Genomic DNA, 24985 nt, shown 5'->3' with positions numbered 1-24985 from the left:
GGAACGATCAAAGCGTAAACTCCTTGAGACATTACTCCCATGGAGGAAAGTGCGCATGGTGACTGTTGTATTCAATCCATGCATTTTCTGTGTTTCATCAACACTCTGATAGTCCACAGATTACAGAATGCCACGAGATGTGCATCGGAAACTACTACTGGCCTTCCAAGGAACGATCAAAGCGTAGACTCTTTCAGACATTACTCCCATGCAGGAAAGTGCGGATGGTGAATGTCGTATTCAATCCCGATGCAATTTCTGTGTTTCATCTACACTCTGATAGTCCACAGATTACAGAATGATACCGGATGTGCATCGGAAACTACTACTGGTCTTCCAGGGAGCGATCAAAGCGTAGACTGTTTGAGACATACCTCCCGTGGAAGAAAGTGCGCTTATTACTCCCATGGAGGAAAGTGCGCATGGTGACTGTTGTATTCAATCCCGATGCAATTTCTGTGTTTCATCAACACTCTGATAGTCCACAGATTACAGAATGCCACCAGATGTGCATCGGAAACTACTACTGGTCTTCCAGGGAAAGATCAAAGCGTAGACTCTTTGAGACATAACACTCATGGAGGAAATTGCGCATAAAGACTGTTGTATTCAATCCCGATGCAATTTCTGTGTTTCATCAACACTCTGACAGTCCACAGAGTACAGAAAGCCTCCAGAGGTGCATCGGAAACTACTACTGGTCTTCCAGGGAACGATCAAAGCGTAGACTCTTTCAGACATTACCCCCATGGAGGAAAGTGCGGATGGTGACTGTTGTATTCAATCCCGATGCAATTTCTGTGTTTCATCAACACTCTGATAGTCCACAGACTACAGAATGCCTCCAGATGTGCATTGGAAGCTACTACTGGTCTTCCAGAGAAAGATCAAAGCGTAGACTCCTTGAGACATAACTCCCATGGAGGAAACTGCTGATGGAGGCTGTTGTATTCAATCCCGATGCAATTTCTGTGTTTCATCAACACTCTGACAGTCCACAGAGTACAGAAAGCCTCCACATGTGCATCGGAAACTACTACTGGTCTTCCAGGGAACGATCAAAGCGTAGCCGGTTTGAGAATTACTCCCATGAAGGAAAGTGCGCATGGTGACTGTTGTATTCAATCTACGCATTTTCTGTGTTTCATCAACACACTGATAGTCCACAGATTACAGAATGCCTCCAGATGTGCATCGGAAACTACTACTGGTCTTCCAAGGAACGATCAAAGCGTAGACTATTTGAGACATTACTTTTATGGAGGAATATGCGCATGGTGACTGTTGTATTCAATCCCAATGCAATTTCTGTGTTTCATCAACACTCTGATAGTCCTCAGATTACAGAATGCCTCCAGATGTTCATCGGAAACTACTACTGGTCTTCCAGGGAACGTTCAAAGCGTAGACTATTTGAAACATTACTTTTATGGAGGAATGTGCGCATGGTGACTGTTGTATTCAATCCCAATGCAATTTCTGTGTTTCATCAACACTCTGATAGTCTACAATTTACAGAAGGCCTCCAGATGTTCATCGGAAACTACTACTGGTCTTCCAGGGAACGATCAAAGCGTAGTCTGTTTGAGACATTGCTTTTATGGAGGAATGTGCGCATGGTTACTGTTGTATTCAATCCCGATGCAATTTCTGTGTTTCATCAACACTCTGATAGTCCTCAGATTACAGAATGCCTCCAGATGTGCATCGGAAACTACTACTGGTCTTCCAGGGATCGATCAAAGCGTAGACTGTTTGAGACATACCTCCCGTGGAGGAAGTACGCATGGTGACTGTTGTATTCAATCCCGATGCAATTTCTGTGTTTCATCAACACTCTGATACTCCACAGATTACAGAATGCCTACAGATGTGCATCGGAAACTACTACTGGTCTTCCAGCTAACGATCAAAGCGTAGACTGTTTGAGATATTACTCCCATGGAGGAAAGTGCGCATGGTGACTGTTGTATTCAATCCCGATGCAATTTCTGTGTTTCATCAACACTCTGATAGTCCACAGATTACAGAATGCCTCCAGAAGTGCATCGGAAACTACTACTGTTCTTCCAGGGAACGATCAAAGCGTAAACTCCTTGAGACATTACTCCCATGGAGGAAAGTGCGCATGGTGACTGTTGTATTCAATCCATGCATTTTCTGTGTTTCATCAACACTCTGATAGTCCACAGATTACAGAATGCCACGAGATGTGCATCGGAAACTACTACTGGCCTTCCAAGGAACGATCAAAGCGTAGACTCTTTCAGACATTACTCCCATGCAGGAAAGTGCGGATCTTGAATGTCGTATTCAATCCCGATGCAATTTCTGTGTTTCATCAACACTCTGATAGTCCACAGACTACAGAATGATACCGGATGTGCATCGGAAACTACTACTGGTCTTCCAGGGAGCGATCAAAGCGTAGACTGTTTGAGACATACCTCCCGTGGAAGAAAGTGCGCTTATTACTCCCATGGAGGAAAGTGCGCATGGTGACTGTTGTATTCAATCCCGATGCAATTTCTGTGTTTCATCAACACTCTGATAGTCCACAGATTACAGAATTCCTCCAGTTGTGCATCGGAAACTACTACTGGTCTTCCAGGGAAAGATCAAAGCGTAGACTCTTTGAGACATAACACTCATGGAGGAAATTGCGCATAAAGACTGTTGTATTCAATCCCGATGCAATTTCTGTGTTTCATCAACACTCTGACAGTCCACAGAGTACAGAAAGCCTCCAGAGGTGCATCGGAAACTACTACTGGTCTTCCAGGGAACGATCAAAGCGTAGACTCTTTCAGACATTACCCCCATGGAGGAAAGTGCGGATGGTGACTGTTGTATTCAATCCCGATGCAATTTCTGTGTTTCATCAACACTCTGATAGTCCACAGACTACAGAATGCCTCCAGATGTGCATTGGAAGCTACTACTGGTCTTCCAGAGAAAGATCAAAGCGTAGACTCCTTGAGACATAACTCCCATGGAGGAAACTGCGGATGGAGGCTGTTGTATTCAATCCCGATGCAATTTCTGTGTTTCATCAACACTCTGATAGTCCATAGATTACAGAATGTCTCCAGATGTTCATCGGAAACTACTACTCGTCTTCCAGGGAACGTTCAAAGTGTAGACTATTTGAGACATTACTTTTATGGAGGTATGTGCGCATGGTGAATGATGTATTCAATCCCGATGCAATTTCTGTGTTACATCAACACTCTGATAGTCCTCAGATTACAGAATGCCTCCAGATGTGCTTCGGATACTATTACTGGTCTTCCAGGGAACAATCAAAGCGTTGACTGTTTGAGACATACCTCCCGTGGACGAAAGTGCGCATGGTGACTGTTGTATTCAATCCCGATGCAATTTCTGTGTTCCATCTACACTCTGATAGTCCACAGACTACAGAATGCCTCCAGATGTGCATCGGAAGCTACTACTGGTCTTCCAGGGAAAGATCAAAGCGTAGACTTTTTGAGACATAACTCCCATGGAGGAAACTGCGCATGGAGACTGTTGTATACAATCCAGATGCAATTTCTGTTTTGCATCAACACTCTGACAGTCCACAGAGTACAGAAAGCCTCCAGATGTGCATCCTAAACTACTACTGGTCTTCCAGGGAACGATCAAATCGTAGACTGTTTGAGAATTACTCCCATAGAGGAAAGTGCGCATTGTGACTGTTGTATTTAATCCCGATGCAATTTCTGTGTTTCATCAACACTCTGATAGTCCACAGATTACAGAATGCCTCCAGATGTGCATCTGGAAACTACTACTGGTCTTCCAGGGAACGATCAAAGCGTAGACTCTTTCAGACATTACCCCCATGGAGGAAAGTGCGGATGGTGACTGTTGTATTCAATCCCGATTCAATTTCTGTGTTTCATCAACACTCTGATAGTCCACAGACTACAGAATGCCTCCAGATGTGCATTGGAAGCTACTACTGGTCTTCCAGAGAAAGATCAAAGCGTAGACTCCTTGAGACATAACTCCCATGGAGGAAACTGCGGATGGAGACTGTTGTATTCAATCCCGATGCAATTTCTGTGTTTCATCAACACTCTGACAGTCCACAGAGTACAGAAAGCCTCCAGATGTGCATCGGAAACTACTACTTGTCTTCCAGGGAACGATCAAAGCGTAGCCGGTTTGAGAATTATTCCCATGAAGGAAAGTGCGCATCGTGACTGTTGTATTCAATGCCGATGCAATTTCTGTGTTTCATCAACACTCTGATACTCCACAGATTACAGAATGCCTCCAGATGTGCATCGGAAACTACTACTGGTCTTCCAGGGAACGATCAAAGCGTAGACTCTTTCAGACATTACTCCCATGGAGGAAAGTGCGGTTGGTGACTGTTGTATTCAATCCCGATGCAATTTCTGTGTTTCGTCAACACTCTGATAGGACACAGATTACAGAATGCCACCAGATGTTCATCGGAAACTACTACTGGTCTTCCAGGGAACGATCAAATCGTAGACTGTTTGAGACATTACTACCGTGGAGGAAAGTGCGCATGGTGACTGTTGTATTCAGTCCAGATGCAATTTCTGTGTTTCATCAACACTCTGATAGTCCATAGATTACAGAATGTCTCCAGATGTTCATCGGAAACTACTACTGGTCTTCCAGGGAACGTTCAAAGTGTAGACTATTTGAGACATTACTTTTATGGAGGTATGTGCGCATGGTAAATGATGTATTCAATCCCGATGCAATTTCTGTGTTACATCAACACTCTGATAGTCCTCAGATTACAGAATGCCTCCAGATGTGCATCGGAAACTACTACTGGTCTTCCAGGGAACGATCAAAGCGTTGACTGTTTGAGACATACCTCCTGTGGAGGAAAGTGTGCATGGTGACTGTTGTATTCAATCCCGATGCAATTTCTGTGTTTCATCAACACTCCGATAGTCCACAGATTACACAATGCCACCAGTTGTGCATCGGAAACTACTACTGGTCTTCCAGGGAACGATCAAAGCGTATACAGTTTGAGACATACCTCCCATGGAGGAAAGTGCGTATGGTGACCGTTGTATTCAATCCCGGTGCAATTTCTGTGTTTCATCAACACTGTGGTAGTCCAATGATTACAGAATGCCGCCAGATGTTCATCGGAAACTACTACTGGTCTTCCAGGGAACGTTCAATGCGTAGACTCTTTGAGACATTACTACCGTGGAGGAAAGTGCGCATGGTGACTGTTGTATTCAATCCCGATGCAATTTCTGTGTTTCATCAACACTCTGATAGTCTACAATTTACAGAAGGCCTCCAGATGTTCATCGGAAACTACTACTGGTCTTCCAGGGAACGATCAAAGCGTAGACTGTTTGAGACATTACTTTTATCTAGGAATGTGCGCATGGTGACTGTTGTATTCAATCCCGATGCAATTTCTGTGTTTCATCAACACTCTGATAGTCCTCAGATTGCAGAATGCCTCCAGATGTGCATCGGAAACTACTACTGGTCTTCCAGGGATCGATCAAAGCGTAGACTGTTTGAGACACACCTCCCGTGGAGGAAAGTGCGCATGGTTACTGTTGTATTCAATCCCGATGCAATTTCTGTGTTTAATCAACACTCTGATACTCCACAGATTACAGAATGCCTACAGATGTGCATCGGAAACTACTACTGGTCTTCCAGCTAACGATCAAAGCGTAGACTGTTTGAGATATTACTCCCATGGAGGAAAGTGCGCATGGTGATTGTTGTATTCAATCCCGATGCAATTTCTGTGTTTCATCAACACTCTGATAGTCCACAGATTACAGAATGCCTCCAGAAGTGCATCGGAAACTACTACTGTTCTTCCAGGGAACGATCAAAGCGTAAACTCCTCGAGACATTACTCCCATGGAGGAAAGTGCGCATGGTGACTGTTGTATTCAATCCCGATGCAATTTCTGTGTTTCATCAACACTCTTATAGTCCACAGATTACAGAATGCCTCCAGAAGTGCATCGGAAACCACTACTGTTCTTCCAGGGAACGATCAAAGCGTAAACACCTTGAGACATTACTCCCATGAAGGAAAGTGCGCATGGTGACTGTTGTATTCAATCTACGCATTTTCTGTGTTTCATCAACACACTGATAGTCCACAGATTACAGAATGCCTCCAGATGTGCATCGGAAACTACTACTGGTCTTCCAAGGAACGATCAAAGCGTAGACTATTTGAGACATTACTTTTATGGAGGAATATGCGGATGGTGACTGTTGTATTCAATCCCAATGCAATTTCTGTGTTTCGTCAACACTCTGATAGTCCTCAGATTACAGAATGCCTCCAGATGTTCATCGGAAACTACTACTGGTCTTCCAGGGAACGTTCAAAGCGTAGACTATTTGAAACATTACTTTTATGGAGGAATGTGCGCATGGTGACTGTTGTATTCAATCCCAATGCAATTTCTGTGTTTCATCAACACTCTGATAGTCTACAATTTACAGAAGGCCTCCAGATGTTCATCGGAAACTACTACTGGTCTTCCAGGGATCGATCAAAGCGTAGACTGTTTGAGACATACCTCCCGTGGAGGAAGTGCGCATGGTGACTGTTGTATTCAATCCCGATGCAATTTCTGTGTTTCATCAACACTCTGATACTCCACAGATTACAGAATGCCTACAGATGTGCATCGGAAACTACTACTGGTCTTCCAGCTAACGATCAAAGCGTAGACTGTTTGAGATATTACTCCCATGGAGGAAAGTGCGCATGGTGACTGTTGTATTCAATCCCGATGCAATTTCTGTGTTTCATCAACACTCTGATAGTCCACAGATTACAGAATGCCTCCAGAAGTGCATCGGAAACTACTACTGTTCTTCCAGGGAACGATCAAAGCGTAAACTCCTTGAGACATTACTCCCATGGAGGAAAGTGCGCATGGTGACTGTTGTATTCAATCCATGCATTTTCTGTGTTTCATCAACACTCTGATAGTCCACAGATTACAGAATGCCACGAGATGTGCATCGGAAACTACTACTGGCCTTCCAAGGAACGATCAAAGCGTAGACTCTTTCAGACATTACTACCATGCAGGAAAGTGCGGATGGTGAATGTCGTATTCAATCCCGATGCAATTTCTGTGTTTCATCAACACTCTGATAGTCCACAGATTATACCGGATGTGCATCGGAAACTACTACTGGTCTTCCAGGGAGCGATCAAAGCGTAGACTGTTTGAGACATACCTCCCGTGGAAGAAAGTGCGCTTATTACTCCCATGGAGGAAAGTGCGCATGGTGACTGTTGTATTCAATCCCGATGCAATTTCTGTGTTTCATCAACACTCTGATAGTCCACAGATTACAGAATGCCTCCAGATGTGCATCGGAAGCTACTACTGGTCTTCCAGGGAAAGATCAAAGCGTAGACTCTTTGAGACATAACACTCATGGAGGAAATTGGGCATAAAGACTGTTGTATTCAGTCCCGATGCAATTTCTGTGTTTCATCAACACTCTGACAGTCCACAGAGTACAGAAAGCCTCCAGAGGTGCATCGGAAACTACTACTGGTCTTCCAGGGAACGATCAAAGCGTAGACTGTTTGAGACATTACTCCCATGGAGGAATGTGCGCATGGTAACTGTTGTATTCAATCCCGATGCAATTTCTGTGTTTCATCAACACTCTGATAGTCCACAAATTACAGAATGCCTCCAGATGTTCATCGGAAACTACTACTGGTCTTCCAGGGAACGATCAAAGCGTTGAGTATTTGAGACAATACTCCCATGGAGGAAAGTGCGCATGGTGACTATTGTATTCAATCCCGATGCAATTTCTGTGTTTCGCAAATACTCTGATAGTCCTCAGATTACAGAATGCTTCCAGATGTGCATCGGAAACTACTACTGGTCTTCCAGGGAACGATCAAAGCGTAGACTGTTTGAGAATTACTCCCATGAAGGAAAGTGCGCAACGTGACTGTTGTATTCAATCCCGATGCAATTTCTGTGTTTCATCAACACTCTGATACTCCACAGATTACAGAATGCCTCCAGATGTGCATCGGAAACTACTACTGGTCTTCCAGGGAACGATCAAAGCGTAGACTGTTTGAGATATTACTTTCATGGAGGAATGTGCGCATGGTGACTGTTGTATTCAATCCCAATGCAATATCTGTGTTTCATCAACACTCTGATAGTCCTCAGATTACAGAATGCCTCCAGATGTTCATCGGAAACTACTACTGGTCTTCCAGGGAACGATCAAAGCGTAGACTGTTTGAGATATTACTTTTATGGAGGAATGTGCGCTTGGTGACTGTTGTATTCAATCCCAATGCAATTTCTGTGTTTCATCAACTCTCTGATAGTCCACAGATTACAGAATGCCTCCAGAAGTGCATCGGAAACTACTACTGTTCTTCCAGGGAACGATCAAAGCGTAAACTCCTTGAGACATTACTCCCATGGTGGAAAGTGCGCATGGTGACTGTTGTATTCAATCCCAATGCAATTTCTGTGTTTCATCAACACTCTTATAGTCCACAGATTACAGAATGCCTCCAGAAGTGCATCGGAAACCACTACTGTTCTTCCAGGGAACGATCAAAGAGTAAACACCTTGAGACATTACTCCCATGAAGGAAAGTGCGCATGGTGACTGTTGTATTCAATCCACGCATTTTCTGTGTTTCATCAACACACTGATAGTTCACAGATTACAGAATGCCACGAGATGTGCATCGGAAACTACTACTGGTCTTCCAAGGAACGATCAAAGCGTAGACTATGTGAGACATTACTTTTATGGAGGAATGTGCGCATGGTTACTGTTGTATTCAATCCCGATGCAATTTCTGTGTTTCATCAACACTCTGATAGTCCTCAGATTACAGAATGCCTCCAGATGTGCATCGGAAACTACTACTGGTCTTCCAGGGATCGATCAAAGCGTAGACTGTTTGAGACATACCTCCCGTGGAGGAAGTGCGTATGGTGACTATTGTAATCAATCCCGATGCAATTTCTGTGTTTCATCAACACTCTGATAGTCCACAGATTACAGAATGCCTCCAGAAGTGCATCGGAAACTACTACTGTTCTTCCAGGGAACGATCAAAGCGTAAACTCCTTGAGACATTACTCCCATGGAGGAAAGTGCGCATGGTGACTGTTGTATTCAATCCATGCATTTTCTGTGTTTCATCAACACTCTGATAGTCCACAGATTACAGAATGCCACGAGATGTGCATCGGAAACTACTACTGGCCTTCCAAGGAACGATCAAAGCGTAGACTCTTTCAGACATTACTCCCATGGAGGAAAGTGCGGATGGTGACTGTCGTATTCAATCCCGATGCAATTTCTGTGTTTCATCAACACTCTGATAGTCCACAGATTTCAGAATGATACCGGATGTGCATCGGAAACTACTACTGGTCTTCCTGGGAGCGATCAAAGCGTAGACTGTTTGAGACATACCTCCCGTGGAAGAAAGTGCGCTTATTACTCCCATGGAGGAAAGTGCGCATGGTGACTGTTGTATTCAATCCCGATGCAATTTCTGTGTTTCATCAACACTATGATAGTCCACAGATTACAGAATGCCTCCAGATGTGCATCGGAAACTACTACTGGTCTTCCAGGGAAAGATCAAAGCGTAGACTCTTTGAGACATAACTCCCATGGAGGAAATTGCGCATAAAGACTGTTGCATTCAAACCCGATGCAATTTCTGTGTTTCATCAACACTCTGACAGTCCACGGAGTACAGAAAGCCTCCAGAGGTGCATCGGAAACTACTACTGGTCTTCCAGGGAACGATCAAAGCGTAGACTGTTTGAGACATTACTCCCATGGTGGAATGTGCGCATGGTGACTGTTGTATTCAATCTCGATGCAATTTCTGTGTTTCATCAACACTCTGATAGTCCACAAATTACAGAATGCCTCCAGATGTTCATCGGAAACTACTACTGGTTTTCCAGGGAACGATCAAAGCGTTGAGTATTTGAGACAATAATCCCATGGAGGAAAGTGCGCATGGTTACTATTGTATTCAATCCCGATGCAATTTCTGTGTTTCATCAACACTCTGATAGTCCACAGAGTACAGAAAGCCTCCAGATGTGCATCGGAAACTACTACTGGTCTTCCAGGGAACGATCAACGCGTAGACTGTTTGAGACATTACTTTTATGGAGGAATGTGCGCATGGTGACTGTTGTATTCAATCCCGACGCAATTTCTGTGTTTCGCAAATACTCTGATAGTCTTCAGATTACAGAATGCTTCCAGATGTGCATCGGAAACTACTACTGGTCTTCCAGGGAACGATCAAAGCGTAGACTGTTTGAGAATTACTCCCATGAAGGAAAGTGCGCAACGTGACTGTTGTATTTAATCCCGAAGCAATTTCTGTGTTTCATCAACACTCTGATACTCCACAGATTACAGAATGCCTCCAGATTTGCATCGGAAACTACTACTGGTCTTCCAGGGAACGATCAAAGCGTAGACTGTTTGAGATATTACTTTTATGGAGGAATGTGCGCATGGTGACTGTTGTATTCAATCCCAATGCAATTTCTGTGTTTCATGAACACTCTGATAGTCCTCAGATTACAGAATGCCTCCAGATGTTCATCGGAAACTACTACTGGTCTTCCAGGGAACGTTCAAAGCGTAGACTATTTGAAACATTACTTTTATGGAGGAATGTGCGCATGGTGACTGTTGCATTCAATCCCAATGCAATTTCTGTGTTTCATCAACACTCTGATAGTCTACAATTTACAGAAGGCCTCCAGATGTTCATCGGAAACTACTACTGGTCTTCCAGGGAACGATCAAAGCGTAGACTATTTGAGACATTACTTTTATGGAGGAATGTGTGCATGGTTACTGTTGTATTCAATCCCGATGCAATTTCTGTGTTTCATCAACATTCTGATAGTCCTCAGATTACAGAATGCCTCCAGATGTGCATCGGAAACTACTACTGGTCTTCCAGGGATCGATCAAAGCGTAGACTGTTTGAGACATACCTCCCGTGGAGGAAGTGCGCATGGTGACTGTTTTATTCAATCCCGATGCAATTTCTGTGTTTCATCAACACTCTGATACTCCACAGATTACAGAATGCCTCCAGAAGTGCATCGGAAACTACTACTGTTCTTCCAGGGAACGATCAAAGCGTAAACTCCTTGAGACATTACTCCCATGGAGGAAAGTGTGCATGGTGACTGTGTAATCAATCCACGCATTTTCTGTGTTTCATCAACACTCTGATACTCCACAGATTACAGAATGCCACGAGATGTGCATCGGAAACTACTACTGGCCTTCCAAGGAACGATCAAAGCGTAGACTCTTTCAGACATTACTCCCATGGAGGAAAGTGCGGATGGTGACTGTCGTATTCAATCCCGATGCAATTTCTGTGTTTAATCAACACTCTGATAGTCCACAGATTACAGAATGATACCGGATGTGCATCGGAAACTACTACTGGTCTTCCAGGGAGCGATCAAAGCGTAGACTGTTTGAGACATACCTCCCGTGGAAGAAAGTGCGCTTATTACTCCCATGGAGGAAAGTGCGAATGGTGACTGTTGTATTCAATCCCGATGCAATTTCTGTGTTTCATCAACACTCTGATAGTCCACAAATTACAGAATGCCTCCAGATGTTCATCGGAAACTACTACTGGTCTTCCAGGGAACGATCAAAGCGTTGAGTATTTGAGACAATACTCCGATGGAGGAAAGTGCGCATGGTGAATATTGTATTCAATCCCGATGCAATTTCTGTGTTTCATCAACACTCTGATAGTCCACACAGTACAGAGAGCCTCCAGATGTGCATCGGAAACTACTACTGGTCTTCCCGGGAACGATCAAATCGTAGACTGTTTGAGAAATACCTCCCGTGGAGGAAAGTGCGCATGGTGACTGTTGTATTCAATCCCGATGCAATTTCTGTGTTTTATCAACACTCTGATAGTCCACAAATTACAGAATGCCTCCAGATGTGCATCGGAAACTACTACTGGTCTTCCAGGGAACGATCAACGCGTAGACTGTTTGAGACATTACTTTTATGGAGGAATGTGCGCATGGTGACAGTTGTATTCAATCCGGATGCAATTTCTGTGTTTCGCAAACACTCTGATATTCCTCAGATTACAGAATGCTTCCAGATGTGCATCGGAAACTACTACTGGTCTTCCAGGGAACGATCAAAGCGTAGACTGTTTGAGAATTACTCCCATGAAAGAAAGTGCGCAACGTGACTGTTGTATTCAATCCCGATGCAATTTCTGTGTTTCATCAACACTCTGATACTCCACAGATTACAGAATGCCTCCAGATGTGCATCGGATACTACTACTGGTCTTCCAGGGAACGATCAAAACGTAGACTGTTTGAGATATTACTCCCATGGAGGAAAGTGCGCATGGTGACTGTTGTATTCAATCCCGATGCAATTTCTGTGTTTCATCAACACTCTGATAGTCCACAGATTACAGAATGCCTCCAGAAGTGCATCGGAAACAACTACTGTTCTTCCAGGGAACGATTAAAGCGTAAACACCTTGAGATATTACTCCCATGGAGGAAAGTGCGCATGGTGACTGTTGTATTCAATCCATGCATTTTCTGTGTTTCATCAACACTCTGATGGTCCACAGAGTACAGAATGCCACGAGATGTGCATCGGAAACTACTACTGGTCTTCCAGGGAACGATCAAAGCGTAGACTCTTTCAGACATTACTCCCATGGAGGAAAGTGCGCATGGTGACTGGCGTATTCAATCCCGATGCATTTTCTGTGTTTCATCAACACTCTGATAGTCCACAGATTACAGAATGCCACCAGATGTGCATCGGAAACTACTACTGGTCTTCCAGGGAACGATCAAAGCGTAGATTGTTTGAGACATACCTCCCGTGGAAGAAAGTGCGCATGGTGTCTGTTGTATTCAATCCCGATGCAATTTCTGTGTTTCTTCAACACTCTGATAGTCCACAGATTACAGAATGCCACCAGATGTGCATCGGAAACTACTACTGGTCTTCCAGGGAACGATCAAAGCGTAGACTGTTTGAGAATTACTCCCATGGAGGAAAGTGCGCATTTTGACTGTTGTATCAATCCCGATGCAATTTCTGTGTTTCATCAACACTCAGATAGTCCACAGATTACAAAATGCCTCCAGATGTGCATCGGAAACTACTACTGGTCTTCCAGGGAACGATCAAAGCGTAGACTCTTTCAGACATTACTCCCATGGAGGAAAGTGCGGATGGTGACTGTTGTATTCAATCCCGATGCAATTTCTGTGTTTCATCAACACTCTGATAGTCCACAGACTACAGAATGCCTCCAGATGTGCATTGGAAACTACTACTGGTCTTCCAGAGAAAGATCAAAGCGTAGACTCTTTGAGATATAACTCCCATGGAGGAAACTGCGCATGGAGCCTGTTGTATTCAATCCCAATGCAATTTCTGTGTTTCATCAACACTCTGATAGTCCACAGAGTACAGAAAGCCTCCAGATGTGCATCGGAAACTACTACTTTTCTTCCAGGGAACGATCAAATCGTAGACTGTTAGAGACATACCTCCCGTGGAGGAAAGTGCGCATGGTGACTGTTGTATTCAATCCCGATGCAATTTCTGTGTTTCATCAACACTCTGATAGTCCACAAATTACCTAATGCCTCCAGATGTTCATCGGAAACTACTACTGGTCTTCCAGGGAACGATCAAAACGTAGACTGTTTGAGACATTACTTTTATGGAGGAATGTGCGCATGGTGACTGTTGTATTCAATCCCGATGCAATTTCTGTGTTTCGCAAACACTCTGATAGTCCTCAGATTACAGAATGCCTCCAGATGTGCATCGGAAACTACTACTGGTCTTCCAGGGAACGATCAAAGCGTAGACTGTTTGAGAATTACGCCCATGAAGGCAAGTGCACATCGTGACTTTTGTATTCAATCCCGATGCAATTTCTGTGTTTCATCAACACTCTGATAGTCCACAAAATACAGAATGCCTCCAGATGTTCATCGGAAACTACTACTGGTCTTCCAGGGAACGATCAAAGAGTTGAGTATTTGAGACAATACTCCCATGGAGGAGAGTGCGCATGGTGACTATTGTATTCAATCCCGATGCAATTTCTGTGTTTCATCAACACTCTGATAGTCCACAGAGTACAGAAAGCCTCCAGATGTGCATCGGAAACTACTACTGGTCTTCCAGGGAACGATCAAATCGTAGAGTGTTTGAGACATACCTCCCGTAGAGGAAAGTGCGCATAGTGACTGTTGTATTCAATCCCGATGCAATTTCTGTGTTTCATCAACACTCTGATAGTCCACAAATTACAGAATGCCTCCAGATGTGCATCGGAAACTACTACTGGTCTTCCAGGGAACGATCAAAGCGTAGACTGTTTGAGACATTACTTTTATGGAGGAATGTGCGCATGGTGACTGTTGTATTCAATCCCGATGCAATTTCTGTGTCGCAAACACTCTGATAGTCCTCAGATTACAGAATGCCTCCAGATGTGCATCGGAAACTTCTACTGGTCTTCTAGGGAACGATCAAAGCGTAGACTGTTACGACATTACTCCCATGGATGGAAGGGCGCATGGTGACTGTTGTATTCAATCCCGATGCAATTACTGTGTTTCATCAACACTCTGATAGTCTACACATTACAGAATGTCACCAGATGTGCATCGGAAACTACTACTGGTCTTCCAGGGAACGATCAAAGCGTAAACTCCTTGAGACATTACTCCCATGGAGGAAAGTGCGCATGGTGACTGTTGTATTCAATCCCGATGCAATTTCTGTGTTTCATCAACACTCTGATAGTCCACAGATTACAAAATGCCTCCAGATGTGCATCGGAAACTACTACTGGTCTTCCAGGGAACGATCAAAGCGTAGACTCTTTCAGACATTACTCCCATGGAGGAAAGTGCGGGTGGTGACTGTTGTATTCAATCCCGATGCAATTTCTGTGTTTCATCAACACTCTGATAGTCCACAGACTACAGAATGCCTCCAGATGTGCATTGGAAACTACTACTGGTCTTCCAGAGAAAGATCAAAGCGTAGACTCTTTGAGATATAACTCCCATGGAGGAAACTGCGCATGGAGACTGTTGTATTCAATCCCAATGCAATTTCTGTGTTTCATCAACACTCTGATAGTCCACAGAGTACAGAAAGCCTCCAGATGTGCATCGGAAACTACTACTGGTCTTCCAGGGAACGATCAAATCGTAGACTGTTTGAGACATACCTCCCGTGGAGGAAAGTGCGCATGGTGACTGTTGTATTCAATCCCGATGCAATTTCTGTGTTTCATCAACACTCTGATAGTCCACAAATTACCTAATGCCTCCAGATGTTCATCGGAAACTACTACTGGTCTTCCAGGGAACGATCAAAACGTAGACTGTTTGAGACATTACTTTTATGGAGGAATGTGCGCATGGTGACTGTTGTATTCAATCCCGATGCAATTTCTGTGTTTCGCAAACACTCTGATAGTCCTCAGATTACAGAATGCCTCCAGATGTGCATCGGAAACTACTACTGGTCTTCCAGGGAACGATCAAAGCGTAGACTGTTTGAGAATTACTCCCATGAAGGCAAGTGCACATCGTGACTTTTGTATTCAATCCCGATGCAATTTCTGTGTTTCATCAACACTCTGATAGTCCACAAATTACAGAATGCCTCCAGATGTTCATCGGAAACTACTACTGGTCTTCCAGGAAACGATCAAAGAGTTGAGTATTTGAGACAATACTCCCATGCAGGAGAGTGCGCATGGTGACTATTGTATTCAATCCCGATGCAATTTCTGTGTTTCATCAACACTCTGATAGTCCACAGAGTACAGAAAGCCTCCAGATGTGCATCGGAAACTACTACTGGTCTTCCAGGGAACGATCAAATCGTAGAGTGTTTGAGACATACCTCCCGTAGAGGAAAGTGCGCATAGTGACTGTTGTATTCAATCCCGATGCAATTTCTGTGTTTCATCAACACTCTGATAGTATACAAATTACAGAATGCCTCCAGATGTGCATTGGAAACTACTACTGGTCTTCCACAGAAAGATCAAAGCGTAGATTCTTTGAGACATAACTCCCATGGAGGGAACTGCGCATGGAGACTGTTGTATTCAATCCCGATGCAATTTCTGTGTTTCATCAACACTCTGACAGTCCACAGAGTACAGAAATCCTCCAGATGTGCATCGGAAACTACTACTGGTCTTCCAGGGAACGATCAAAGCGTAGACTGTTTGAGAATTACTCCCATGGAGGAAAGTGCCTATGGTGACTGTTGTATTCAATCCCGATGCAATTTCTGTGTTTCATCAACACTCTGATAGTCCACAGATTACAGAATGCCTCCAGATGTGCAACGGAAACTACTACTGTTCTTCCAGGGAACGATCAAAGCGTAAACTCCTTGAGACATTACTGCCATGGAGGAAAGTGCGCATGGTGACTGTTGCATTCAATCCATGCATTTTCTGTGTTTCATCAACACTCTGATAGTCCACAGCGTACAGAAAGACTCCAGATGTGCATCGGAAACATCTACTGGTCTTCTAGGGAACGATCAAAGCGTAGACAGTTAGGACATCACTCCCATGGATGGAAGTGCGCATGGTGACTGTTGTATTCAATTTCGATGCAATTACTGTGTATCATCAACACTCTGATAGTCTACACATTACAGAATGTCACCAGATGTGCATCGGAAACTACTACTGGTCTTCCACTGAACGATCAAAGCGTAGACTGTTTGAGAATTACTCTCATGGTGGAAAGTGCGCATGGTGACTGTTGTATTCAATCCCGATGCAATTTCTGTGTTTCATCATCACTCTAATAGTCCACAGATTACAGAATGCCTCCAGATGTGCATCGGAAACTACTACTGGTCTTCCAGGGAACGATCAAACGGTAGACTCTTTCAGACATTACTCCCATGGAGGAAAGTCCGGGTGGTGACTGTTGTATTCAATCCCGATGCAATTTCTGTGTTTCATCAACACTCTGATAGTCCACAGACTACAGAATGCCTCCAGATGTGCATTGGAAACTACTACTGGTCTTCCAGAGAAAGATCAAATCGTAGATTCTTTGAGACATAACTCCCATGGAGGGAACTGCGCATGGAGACTGTTGTACTCAATCCCGATGCAATTTCTGTGTTTCATCAACACTCTGACAGTCCACAGATTACAGAATGCCACGAGATGTGCATCGGAAACTACTACTGGCCTTCCAAGGAACGATCAAAGCGTAGACTCTTTCAGACATTACTCCCATGGAGGAAAGTGCGCATGGTGACTGTTGTATTCAATCCAGATGCAATTTCTGTGTTTCATCAACACTCTGATAGTACTCAGATTACAGAATGCCTCCAGATGTGCATCGGAAACTACTATTGGTCTTCTAGGGAACGATCAAAGCGTAGACTGTTAGGACATTACTCCCATGGATGGAAGTGCGCATGGTGGCTGTTGTATTCAATCCCGATGCAATTACTGTGTTTCATCAACACTCTGATAGTCCACAGATTACAGAAGGCCACCAGATGTGCATCGGAAACTGCTACTGGTCTTACAGGGAACGATCAAAGAATAGACTGTTTGAGATTTACTTCCATGGAGGAAAGTGCGCATGGTGACTGTTGTATTCAATCCCGAGGCAATTTCTGTGTTTCATCAACACTCTGACAGTCCACAGATTACAGAATGCCTCCAGGTATGCATCGGAAACTACTACTGGTCTTCCAGGGAACGATCAAAGCGTAGACTGTTTGAGACATTACTCCCATGGAGGAAAGTGCGCATGGTGACTGTTGTATTCAATCCCGATGCAATTTCTGTGTTTCATCAACACTCTGATACCCCACAGATTACAGAATGCCTCCAGATGTGCATCGGAAACTACTACTGGTTTTCCAGGGAACGATCAAAGCGTAGACTCTTTCAGACATTACTCCCATGGAGGAAAGTGCGCATGGTGACTGGCGTATTCAATCCCGATGCAATTTCTGTGTTTCATCAACACTCTGATAGTCCACAGACTACAGAATGCCTCCAGATGTGCATTGGAAACTACTACTGGTCTTCCAGAGAAAGATCAAAGCGTAGATTCTTTGAGACATAACTCCCATGGAGGGAACTGCGCGTGGAGACTGTTGTATTCAATCCCGATGCAATTTCTGTGTTTCATCAACACTCTGACAGTCCACAGAGTACAGAAAGCCTCCAGATGTGCATCGGAAACTACTACTGGTCTTCCAGGGAACGATCAAAGCGTAGACTGTTTGAGACATTACTCCCATGGAGGAAAGTGCGCATGGTGACTGTTGTATTCAATCCCGATGCAATTACTGTGTTTCATCAACACTCTGATAGTCCACAAATTACAGAATGCCTCCAGATGTGCATCGGAAACTACTACTGGTCTTCCAGGGAACGATCAAAGCGTACCCGGTTTGAGAATTACTCCCATGAAGGAAAGTGCGCATGGTGACTGTTGTATTCAATCCCGATGCAATTTCTGTGTTTCATCAACACTCTGATACTCCACAGATTACAGAATGCCTCCAGATGTGCATCGGAAACTACTACTGGTCTTAGAGGGAACGATCAAAGCGTAGACTGTTTGAGATATTACTCCCATGGAGGAAAGTGCGCATGGTGACTGTTGTATTCAATCCCGGTGCAATTTCTGTGTTTCATCAACACTCTGATAGTCCACAGATTACAGAATGCCTCCAGAAGTGCATCAGAAACTACTACTGTTCTTCCAGGGAACGATCAAAACGTAAACTCCTTGAGACATTACTCCCATGGAGGAAAGTGCGCATGGTGACTGTTGTATGCAATCCCGGTGCAATTTCTGTGTTTTATCAACACTCTGATAGTCCACAGATTACAAAATGCCTCCAGATGTGCATCGGAAACTACTACTGGTCTTCCAGGGAACGATCAAAGCGTAGACTGTTCGAGACATTACTCCCATGGAGGAAAGTGCGCATGGTGACTGGCGTATTCAATCCCGATGCAATTTCTGTGTTTCATCAACACTCTGATAGTCCACAGACTACAGAATGCCTCCAGATGTGCATTGGAAACTACTACTGGTCTTCCAGAGAAAGATCAAAGCGTAGATTCTTTGAGACATAACTCCCATGGAGGGAACTGCGCGTGGAGACTGTTGTATTCAATCCCGATGCAATTTCTGTGTTTCATCAACACTCTGACAGGCCACAGAGTACAGAAAGCCTCCAGATGTGCATCGGAAACTACTACTGGTCTTCCAGGGAACGATCAAAGCGTAGACTGTTTGAGACATTACTTTTATTCAGGAATGTGGGCATGGTGACTGTTGTATTCAATCCCGATGCAATTTCTGTGTTTCGCAAACACTCTGATAGTCCTCAGATTACAGAATGCTTCCAGATGTGCATCGGAAACTACTACTGGTCTTCCAGGGAACGATCAAAGCGTAGACTGTTTGAGAATTACTCCCATGAAGGAAAGTGCGCAACGTGACTGTTGTATTCAATCCCGATGCAATTTCTGTGTTTCATCAACACTCTGATAGTCCACAGATTACAGAATGCCTCCAGAAGTGCATCGGAAACTACTACTGGTCTTCCAGGGAACTATCAAAGCGTAGACTCTTTCAGACATTACTCCCATGGAGGAAAGTGTGGTTGGTGACTGTTGTATTCAATCCCGATGCAATTTCTGTGTTTCATCAACACTCTGATAGTACACAGACTACGAAATGACTCCATATGTGCATCGGAACCTACTACTGGTCTTCCAGGGAAAGATCAAAGCGTAGACTCTTTGAGACATAACTCCCATGGAGGAAACTGCGCATGGAGACTGTTGTATACAATCCCGATGCAATTTCTTTGTTTCATCAACACTCTGACAGTCCACAGAGTACAGAAGGCCTCCAGATGTGCATCGGAAACTACTACTGGTCTTCCAGGGAACGATCAAAGATTAGACTGTTCGAGACATACCTCCCGTGGAGAAAAGTGCGCATGGTGACTGTTGTATTCAATCCTTATGAAATTTCTGTGTTTCTTTAACACTCTGATAGTCCACAGATTACAGAATGCCACCAGATGTGCATCGGAAACTGCTACTGGTCTTACAGGGAACAATCAAAGAATAGACAGTTTGAGAATTACTTCCATGGAGGAAAGTGCGCATGGTGACTGTTGTATTCAATCCCGAGGCAATTTCTGTGTTTCATCAACACTCTGATAGTCCGCAGATTACAGAATGCCTCCAGGTGTGCATGGGAAACTACTACTGGTCTTCCAGGGAACGATCAAAGCGTAGACTGTTTGAGACATTACTCCCATGGAGGAAAGTGCGCATGGTGACTGTTGTACTCATTCCCGATGCAATTTCTGTGTTTCATCAACACTCTGATACCCCACAGATTACAGAATGCCTCCAGATGTGCATCGGAAACTACTACTGGTCTTCCAGGGAACGATCAAAGCGTAGACTCTTTCAGACATTACTCCCATGGAGGAAAGTGCGCATGGTGACTGGCGTATTCAATCCCGATGCAATTTCTGTGTTTCATCAACACTCTGATAGTCCACAGATTGCAGAATGCCACCAGATGTGCATCGGAAACTAATACTGGTCTTCCAGGGAACGATCAAAGCGTAGATTGTTTGAGACATACCTCCCGTGGAAGAAAGTGCGCATGGTGACTGTTGTATTCAATCCCGATGCAATTTCTGTGTTTCATTATCACTCTGATAGTCCACAGATTGCAGAATGTCACCATATTTTCATCGGAAACTACTACTGGTCTTCCAGGGAACGATCAAAGCGTAGACTGTTTGAGAATTACTCCCATGGAGGAAAGTGCGCATAGTGACTGTTGTATTCAATCCCGATGCAATTTCTGTGTTTCATCAACACTCTGATAGTCCACAGATTACAGAATGCCTCCAGATGTGCATCGGTAACTACTACTGGTCTTCCAGTTAGCGATCAAAGCGTAGACTCTTTCAGACATTACTCCCATGGAGGAAAGTGCGGATGGTGACTGTTGTATTTAATCCCGATGCAATTTCTGTGTTTCATCAACACTCTGATAGTCGACAGACTACAGAATGCCTCCAGATGTGCATTGGAAACTACTACTGGTCTTCCAGAGAAAGATCAAAGCGTATTCTCTTTGAGACATAACTCCCATGGAGGAAACTGCGCATGGAGACTGTTGTATTCAATCCCGATGCAATTTCTGTGTTTCATCAACACTCTGACAGTCCACAGCGTACAGGAAGCCTCCAGATGTGCATCGGAAACTACTACTGGTCTTCCAGGGAACGATCAAAGCGTAGACTGTTTGAGAATTACTCCCATGGAGGAAAGTGCGCATGGTGACTGTTGTATTCAATCCCGATGCAATTTCTGTGTTTCATCAACACTCTGATAGTCCACAGATTACAGAATGCCTCCAGATGTGCATCGGAAACTACTACTGGTCTTCCAGGGAACGATCAAAGCGTAGACTCTTTCAGACATTACTCCCATGGAGGAATGTGCGGATGGTGACTGTTGTATTCAATCCCGATGCAATTTCTGTGTTTCATCAACACTCTGATAGTCCACAGACTACAGAATGCCTCCAGATGTGCATTGGAAACTACTACTGGTCTTCCAGAGAAAGATCAAAGCGTAGACTTTTTGAGACATAACTCCCATGGAGGAAAGTGCGGATGGTGACTGTTGTATTCAATCCCGATGTAATTTCTGTGTTTCATCAACACTCTGATACTCCACAGATTACAGAATTCCTCCAGATGTGCATCGGAAACTACTACTGGTCTTAGAGGGAACGTTCAAAGCGTAGACTGTTTGAGATATTACTCCCATGGAGGAAAGTGCGCATGGTGACTGTTGTATTCAATCCCGTTGCAATTTCTGTGTTTCATCAACACTCTGATAGTCCACAGATTACAGAATGCCTCCAGAAGTGCATCGGAAACTACTACTGTTCTTCCAGGGAACAATCAAAACGTAAACTCCTAGAGACATTACTCCCATTGAGGAAAGTGCGCATGGTGACTGTTGTATTCAATCCATGCATTTTCTGTGTTTCATTAACACTCTTGATAGTCCACAGATTACAGAATGCAACGAGATGTGCATCGGAAACTACTACTGGTCTTCCAGGGAACGATCAAAGCGTAGACTCTTTCAGACATTACTCCCATGGAGGAGAGTGCGGATGGTGACTGTCGTATTCAATCCCGATGCAATTTCTGTGTTTCATCAACACTCTGATAGTCCACAGATTACAGAATGCCACCAGATGTGCATCGGAAACTACTACTGGTCTTCCAGGGAACGATCAAAGCGTAGACTGTTTGAGAATTACTCCCATGGAGGAAAGTGCGCATGGTGACTGTTGTATTCAATCCCGATGCAATTTCTGTGTTTCATCAACACTCTGATACTCCACAGATTACAGAATGCCTCCAGATGTGCATCGGAAACTACTACTGGTCTTCCAGGGAACGATCAAAGCGTAGACTCTTTGAGACATAACTCCCATGGAGGAAACTGCGCATGGAGACTGTTGTATTCAATCCCGATGCAATTTCTGTGTTTCATCAACACTCTGACAGTCCACAGAGTACAGAAAGCCTCTAGATGTGCATCGGAAACTACTACTTGTCTTCCAGGGAACGATCAAAGCGTAGACTGTTAGAGACATTACTCCCATGGAGGAAAGTGCGCATGGTGACTGTTGTATTCAATCCCGATGCAATTTCTGTGTTTCATCAACACTCTGATAGTCCACAGATTACAGAATGCCTCCAGATGTGCATCGGAAACTACTACTGGTCTTCCAGGTAACGATCAAAACGTAGACTCTTTCAGACATTACTCCCATGGAGGAAAGTGCGGATGGTGACTGTTGTATTCAATCCCGATGCAATTTCTGTGTTTCATCAACACTCTGATAGTCCACAGACTACAGAATGCCTCCAGATGTGCATTGGAAACTACTACTGGTCTTCCAGAGAAAGATCAAAGCGTAGACTTTTTGAGACATAACTCCCATGGAGGAAAGTGCGGATGGTGACTGTTGTATTCAATCCCGATGTAATTTCTGTGTTTCATCAACACTCTGATACTCCACAGATTACAGAATTCTTCCAGATGTGCATCGGAAACTACTACTGGTCTTAGAGGGAACGTTCAAAGCGTAGACTGTTTGAGATATTACCCCCATGGAGGAAAGTGCGCATGGTGACTGTTGTATTCAATCCCGGTGCAATTTCTGTGTTTCATCAACACTCTGATAGTCCACAGATTACAGAATGCCTCCAGAAGTGCATCGGAAACTACTACTGTTCTTCCAGGGAACAATCAAAACGTAAACTCCTAGAGACATTACTCCCATGGAGGAAAGTGCGCATGGTGACTGTTGTATTCAATCCATGCATTTTCTGTGTTTCATTAACACTCTTGATAGTCCACAGATTACAGAATGCAACGAGATGTGCATCGGAAACTACTACTGGTCTTCCAGGGAACGATCAAAGCGTAGACTCTTTCAGACATTACTCCCATGGAGGAAAGTGCGGATGGTGACTGTCGTATTCAATCCCGATGCAATTTCTGTGTTTCATCAACACTCTGATAGTCCACAGATTACAGAATGCCACCAGATGTGCATCGGAAACTACTACTGGTCTTCCAGGGAACGATCAAAGCGTAGACTGTTTGAGAATTACTCCCATGGAGGAAAGTGCGCATGGTGACTGTTGTATTCAATCCCGATGCAATTTCTGTGTTTCATCAGCACTCTGATACTCCACAGATTACAGAATGCCTCCAGATGTGCATCGGAAACTACTACTGGTCTTCCAGGGAACGATCAAAGCGTAGACTCTTTGAGACATAACTCCCATGGAGGAAACTGCGCATGGAGACTGTTGTATTCAATCCCGATGCAATTTCTGTGTTTCATCAACACTCTGACAGTCCACAGAGTACAGAAAGCCTCTAGATGTGCATCGGAAACTACTACTTGTCTTCCAGGGAACGATCAAAGCGTAGACTGTTAGAGACATTACTCTGGTGGAGGAAAGTGAGCATGGTGACTGTTGTATTCAATCCCGATGCAATTTCTGTGTTTCATCAACACTCTGATAGTCCTTAGATTACAGAATGCCTCCAGATGTGCATCGGAAACTACTACTGGTCTTCCAGGGAACAATCAAAGCGTAGACTGTTTGGGACATTACTCCCATGGAGGAAAGTGCACATGGTGATTGTGTATTCAATCCCGATTCAATTTCTGTGTTTCATCAACACGCTGATAGTCCGCAGATTACCTAATGCCTCCAGATATGCATCGCAAACTTCTACTGGTCTTCCAGGGAACGATCAAAACGTAAACTCTTTGTGACATTACTCCCATGGAGGAAAGTGCGCATCGTGAATGTTGTATTCAATCCCGATGCAATTTCTGTGTTTCATCAACACTCTGATAGTTCACAGACTACAGAGTGCCTCCAGATGTGAATCGGAAGCTACTACTGGTCTTCCAGGGAAAGATCAAATTGTAGACTCTTTGAGACATAACTCCCATGGAGGAAACTGCGCATGGAGACTGTTGTATTCAATCCCTATGCAATTTCTGTGTTTCAGCAACACTCTGACAGTCCACAGAGTACAGAAAGCCTCCAGATGTGCATCGGAAACTACTACTGGTCTTCCAGGAAACGATTAAAGCGTAGACTGTTTGAGACATTACTCCCATGGAGGAAAGTGCGCATGGTGATTGTTGTATTCAATCCCGATGCAGTTACTGTGTTTCATCAACACTCTCATAGT

This window comes from Schistocerca gregaria, chromosome X, assembly GCF_023897955.1.
Source record: "Schistocerca gregaria isolate iqSchGreg1 chromosome X, iqSchGreg1.2, whole genome shotgun sequence".
Taxonomy (NCBI): domain Eukaryota; kingdom Metazoa; phylum Arthropoda; class Insecta; order Orthoptera; family Acrididae; genus Schistocerca; species Schistocerca gregaria.
Note: the sequence above shows the minus strand (reverse complement) of the source record.